At 39.8% G+C, this 6,324-nt stretch overlaps 1 protein-coding gene across 1 annotated transcript in view; it reads left to right on the top strand.

Annotated features, from left to right (window-relative positions):
* Nucleotides 1–6,324, top strand: part of LOC107095904 (membrane-associated guanylate kinase, WW and PDZ domain-containing protein 2-like) — a 147,610-nt gene that overhangs the window by 77,631 nt on the left and 63,655 nt on the right. The window lies entirely within an intron of this gene.

Raw genomic sequence — 6,324 nt, 5'->3', positions numbered from 1 at the left:
TTTTCCTTTGCTTCGTAATATTTGCATTGTTCTGTGACTGTAATATTTCTCTTTGCATACATTTTGTGTATATATATAATTTTTGTATTTTCAAATTCCTGATTTTATGTTTCCTGTACTGTTTTATATTTGTTGTGGGTTCATATATTTGTAGCAACATCAAGCTGCAGGGATTTCTGGAAAGTATTAGGTGTGAGATATGCTAATGAAGATTCTCAGTCATCCAGGTCATTCCGTAAAAGTTTAAAAACACAATCCACTCAACTTGGTTTCCAAGGTTTGAAGTATTAGGTGTGAGAAACGTAGCAAAATCGTCTTGCATTTACTTTTTTTCCTAGATGGAGAAATAGTGCTTTCCAAAAGAAACTCCCGAATCTGACTGTAAGCTTACTGAAGCTCACGGGATACCAATCTGTAGAAACTAAACTTGAATATTCAGGACACAACTCAGAAAGACAAGCTTGGCAAAGAAAATACGGCTTTTAGTCAGTTGAAAGTGGATCAAACTATAAACAATTTCCAACACCAGGATTAGCTCCAAATCAACACCTTTTTACTGAAGGTCACCCACAATAAGGCCTGTTTTCTTCCTGATGGAATCAGCGTTTTTGTTTTGTTGGATAAAAGATGAGACACAATGAGACATGATGGTAACTTTAGGATCAGAGTTTGCTTTTATTCTGCTAAACTGGGGATTTTTTTAAGGTGGATTAAACCTGGAAATATTCCTAAAGGTAAGGAATGAAGATCTTACACATGGTAAAACACGGTGGTGGCAGAATCATCCACCAGGGTTCCTTTTCTCTGGGTTCTGATGAGGTGGCCGAACCATAAAAATAGTTTCAGAAAGGTCTATTTAATTATTTATAAATCGAGGTGGATGAGATTATCACTGATTCCTAAAACCCATCAGGTTTGGCCCAAACCATTTTCCAGGACAAAAGAGATTTCAGGTTCCTGTATGTGTCACGATTTGGCTATGGTTAGTTGACCCAAAAGCAGAGGCAGGGAGGCAGAGGTGAATCTCTTGTGGATTTAATAATGACTTAACAGAAAACAGAGGCAGGTTATCCAAAAATCCAAAAAGAAAACAAAGTCCAAACAAACATGAAACCAGGAGTCCAAAAATAAAAAAATAAAAAACATGAAAACTAGTCTAAAAGTACCAGAAACCATGGAGACATCAGGGGAATCATGATCATAAGGAGGAAGGCTCAGAGAGAAGGAGTTGGAGAATGTTAGACGGTGTTTGACGAGGACCCAGCAGAGAGAAATTGAAGAGAGAGGGCTTTTTAAAGGAGACTGAGACAAAGAGGGGGCTAATGAGGAAACTGGGAGCAGGTGTGCACAGAACAAGAGAGGGAAAGAGCTAGGGAAGAAGGAGAACACAAGAGGGCAGCAGAGAGCAACAAATAGAAACCTGGAAGACTGCAAATAACAACAAAATGATAATCAAATTACTAGGATTATAAAACATGGAGAAAAGAAAACTAAACACTAGAAAACAAGGAGTAAAGTAAGACTGAATACTCAAAAGAAAAACATAACAGAAACAGAAATCTGACAGTATCAAGTTTAATCGAAGCATAGTTCAATAAGTTATTGACTTATTAAATAATGAAGTACATTTTTAAAAGGCATTGCCGTCCTTTGCCATAGAAGCAGAAGAAAAAAAATTATAGAATTACCTGAACAAAATTAGACAGAACGTCTTTGAAGTCACCTAAAGGCTGCTGTGGGGCAGAGATGTCCAAACCATCTGACAGATGTTAGGAGAAATAAGGCACAGTAGATTAATATATATACAAGATATGACATTAATTCTGAAACTGGATCAAGATGTACCACAGATCGTACATTTCTGACACTATTGTTAAATTTTATAGAGTATTTTCCACATTAAAGGTGGACAACACAGATTTTTCTTATCAAGGTCTGAGTTAAAGCCTTAAAACTTTCTCTGCTTACTTGCATCAACTGAACTTTCGTTGTCTGGACCAGCTGTGATCTGCTTCCACACCAAAGCCGCGACGCTCAGGGTTAAAGCTGTTTATTCTATATCCGTCTTCAGCGAGTTGTTTTTTTTTCTCAGAGTTTTGGTTTAAATATTCATCTCCTCATTCTTTTTGCTTTTCCCCTGATTTTGATTTATCTTGGCGTCCTCTAAGTGGTGATGCATGAACTTTGCCGTGCGATATGAAAGCAGAACAGTTCTGCCTTGGCTTTTTGTGTGCATTTGTTGTGTAATGTCATATATGAATCATAATGCCAGCTGCCTGAGTGCCACAGACACCGCTGAGACTTTGCAGCAAAGGTCAGCATTGCCATCTGAATATATTTATTGCTGTTTGTTTCTTTATTAGGCTGCCCAGGCCTCTGTTTCTTAGCAGGGAGCCAACAAATCCAAACAAAGTTCCTCTTTTAGGTCTAAAAAGGAGCTGTAAGGTCATATGTGGCAGTCAAGTACTTTTACTTATCTTAGATCTAGATATTTAGATAGTTTTTTGAGAATATTTCACAGATTTAACCATAAAAGCATGTTAAACCCATTAGGATCTAAGATTGTTACATCCCTCAGGCAGAAAGGTGTTCTTTGTGGTTCTCTTTGTCGTGCTGTTAAGATAAAAAACATACATTTCAAAGCATCAAAACTAATGAGCCGAGTATTTTTTTTAAAGCAGCGTCTTGACCTTGGTGCTTCACTTTGTTGGGGGTAAAATGGATTTTGCATAACAGAAATTGGTGTCACTTAAGAGCCATCAATTTTAATTAAAATGTTTGCTTTTGTTGGACATGCTTTTGCAAAAATGCATACAGTAGTAGCCATTCAACATTTGGTGGGCCCTTTGCCTTTTCCATGGCTGGTCCCCTACAATTCCTTTTTAAACATCAATCTTTCTACTAAAATATTCTTTCTGTCATGATTTGTGGACATTATGATCTAAAGAAAAGCATCATCTCCTGGTCAGACCGAGTAATTCAGTGAAAGGGTGGAGACAGAAAAAAAAAATATGGAAGAGGGTATCAGTCCAGTGGCCATTCGGCTGGCGTTTGACTGGGAAAGGCCATTTTGAATGGCCGCTACTGTATATCCCCCAAACTTCACAGTTTGTCATGTTACCACCATAAACTTTGTGGCTTTAAAAGTTTTTAAACCACAGATTTCACGCTTTGATCCAAGATGCCACATTGGGAGACATTGCGCCAGTGACTCGACTGGCACTTCCACCATTGCTTATCTTTGGCAGGTGAGGTGGGTTGTGAGACTCCCTGCTGGAAACAAAAACGAGAGTCATCAAAGGTCCTCAGCTTGAGAGACAGAGGGAGAGAGGGGGTAATCGACAGCCATTTGGCAAGAATGAACCGGGTGGAAACCACCAGATTGGTTCAACTGGCAGGAAGATGGTTGCCTCACAAGCAAGATTAATTCTCGTAAGATTTGTGAATTCACAAACTCCCGAAAATACATCTTTCCAGAAGCCAATAGAGGCGTTAGCCTCGAGTACAGAATTATTTCGGACCAATGAAATGCAGTGTATGTCATCAACCGGAGTGGGAAGGCCTTAAAGGAATAGTACACCCAAAACATGATTAGCCTTCATTTTCTACTCACCCCCATGGTGAACAACACTCTGGAGTACTTTTTTGATATCTCAAATGCATCTGTAGATCTGGGAGACTTCTTGCTGTCTGCTGACATTCAAATAATGGAGGTCTATGGCGCCCGAGACAGAAAGGTCCATAAAAGTCCACAAAAAACGTGTCAATATTCCTCCATACTGCTCGTCCAATGTATTCCAAGTGTCCTGAGTGGGTAGCGTCCAGAATTTACTCGAAACGAAGTTATTTAGAATGTTTTTAGAGCATAAACAGTAGTGTATAGGATTTCCTAAAAGCGCGTTCACGACGCTACGGAAACCGGCAGTCCAAACCAGATGAAAGTGCGCATTCAGCGTCTGCTCTGCCGATAATGCAAGCGTAGAAGAAGAAATGTGCTGTTTACCTGTGTAAAGAAAGAAACAACAAAAGAAAAGTGTCTGAGGACTTCAGTGTTGAGGAAGAGCATGAGTTCTTTGCCTAGCTGAATGCGCACTTTCGTCTGGTTTGGTCTGCCGCGGTTTCCGTAGCGTCGTGAACGCGCTTTTAGGAAATCCTATACACTACTGTTTATGCTCTAAAAACATTCTAAATGACTTCGTTTCGAGTAAATTCTGGACGCTACCCACTCAGGACACTTGGAATACATTGGACGAGCAGTATGGAGGAATATTGACACGCTTTTTGTGGACTTTTATGGACCTTTCTGCCTCGGGCGCCATAGACCTCCATTATTTGAATGTCAGCAGACAGCAAGAAGCCTCCCAGATCTCCAGATGCATTTGAGATATCAAAAAAGTACTCCAGAGTGTTGTTCAGCATGGGGGTGAGTAGAAAATGAAGGCTAATCATGTTTTGGGTGTACTATTCCTTTAATGTAGTTGCGCTTTGCTTTATGTAGTTGCAATTTTAGATTTGTAGTTGCAGTTTGCACTTCAGGGCCACCGTAGGATTTAGTCGTGAGAGACTGATCGCCCCACGTTACCCCCTGTACACTACAGGACGCACAATCAGGCTGAGAGTCGGCGCGATCGAAAAATTCTTGCACAACTGGAGAATCGGCCCGAAAAGGGCGAAAAATCGTACAGTATTTGCCCGGCTTAAGTAAAAGGTTTGAAAATTCCTTACGAAGTTTCAAAATGGTAAACATGTTAATTGATCTTTAATATATCTCTAAAACATTTAAAAAGTACTACAGATAAGATATCTGTCCCTCTCAATCCTCAAATCTTGGCATAAATGTTAATAGAGACTCACAGACTAATGCTTTACAGTCCAGCAATAAAGCTTTTTCTCATCAAACCCTGCCAGTCTTTAAATAGCACTTTTTCTCATTTCACACATATGATGCTTACCCATCCCTTAAATATTATCTTGACCCTGCACCCTTTTTTCCCAACAAACTACCACTTCTCCTCTCATTGCTGTTAATTATTGAGCCTGAACATTAGGCTTGCTAACTGCTCCATTAGTGGCTTCATCGACCATCACAGATCTGTGACTCAATCCACAGACTCAGAGCTGAAATTAGCTCTTTACATACGGTTGGATATTTAGCTACGTCTCCAACGCTGACCACCCACATGCTCCCAAAGGTAAATTGTTCATCCTAGAGGCTCGTGCTTTGACCTCCCTCCTGATGTGACCAGTGGCTGCAGAGATCATGTTAGGAATCGATGTGTTTTCATTAGAAAACGTTCCTTCTACCCTGTGCATGCACAAGATGGTGGAAAAACAATAGACGGAGAAGAAGCAAGAGAGTGATGAATTGGGCTCTCCGCCAGGAGATCACAGCCTTTCAGCTTTGTTCGCACTCTGAGATCTCTCCCTTCAAGTTCAGAAACTCAGGAGGTGTGCGCCAAGGATCAATATCTGCCCAGAGAAGACAGGCAGGGGTTCTAGAAAGAAAAAAAGGCCTAAACAAAGTGGATGGCAGGCAGCCATGTTGCCTTAAAAATTAGATCACAGGGCTAAAACTTGTGCTTGACATCTCCCTGTGTGTGGGAGGAGCAGCTAGAAACTAAAGTCACCTCTTAAACAAATTAAGTGCTCCTGTTTTGGCTTTTATTACAATGAAGTGATTGTTCAGTGACTGCCTGAGCGTGGTTTGATAAATTGTGCTGTGTTTTGAGCTTTCATATCATGCATATTCAGGCAGTTTGCAGCTTGTAAGTGGTTTGTTTGTGCACAAAGGCACGATGTGACGGGTTCTGTGTGAGAGCATACCAGCAGGAGTTGATAGCATCAGTTTTGTGCACAGGTTGTCAGGTTTTGCTGTGAAATACAGACACACACAAAAGAACATCAACATTCTAGCATTATGCAAACACTTTATTATTGCCTTCTCTGCACAATCAGCCTGCTTTAAGTTAAAAACATATTTGATGAAACATCCCTCTGTGTTTGGATCCATCGAGTTTAGCTTCTCTCCAGCTTTGTTTCTTGGGTTAAAGCATCTATTCATGCAAATCAATCTTTCTGTGTTGCTCTGTTTTTGTAGAAATTATAAGTTTGTATTTTAGAGAAAATGTGCTGCTCATTATTCTTCATTCAAAGGCACAAAGCTTCTTGATTTAAATCGTGTTCTGCTGTTTAAATTGAGAAAAATATAACTGCTTTTAATATTGGATCAGTTCTTTTTACTTTTATAAAAAGAAGTCTAAACCTTAAATGTTTTTAAGAGAACACTATAAAAGTATTAATTAGGGATGCACGATATAATCGGCC

The sequence above is a fragment of the Cyprinodon variegatus genome, unplaced genomic scaffold, assembly GCF_000732505.1.
Source record: "Cyprinodon variegatus isolate N-32 unplaced genomic scaffold, C_variegatus-1.0 Scaffold583, whole genome shotgun sequence".
NCBI lineage: Eukaryota > Metazoa > Chordata > Actinopteri > Cyprinodontiformes > Cyprinodontidae > Cyprinodon > Cyprinodon variegatus.
The sequence above is the reverse complement of the archived record's forward strand: the minus strand, read 5'-3'. Positions and strand labels throughout refer to the sequence as shown.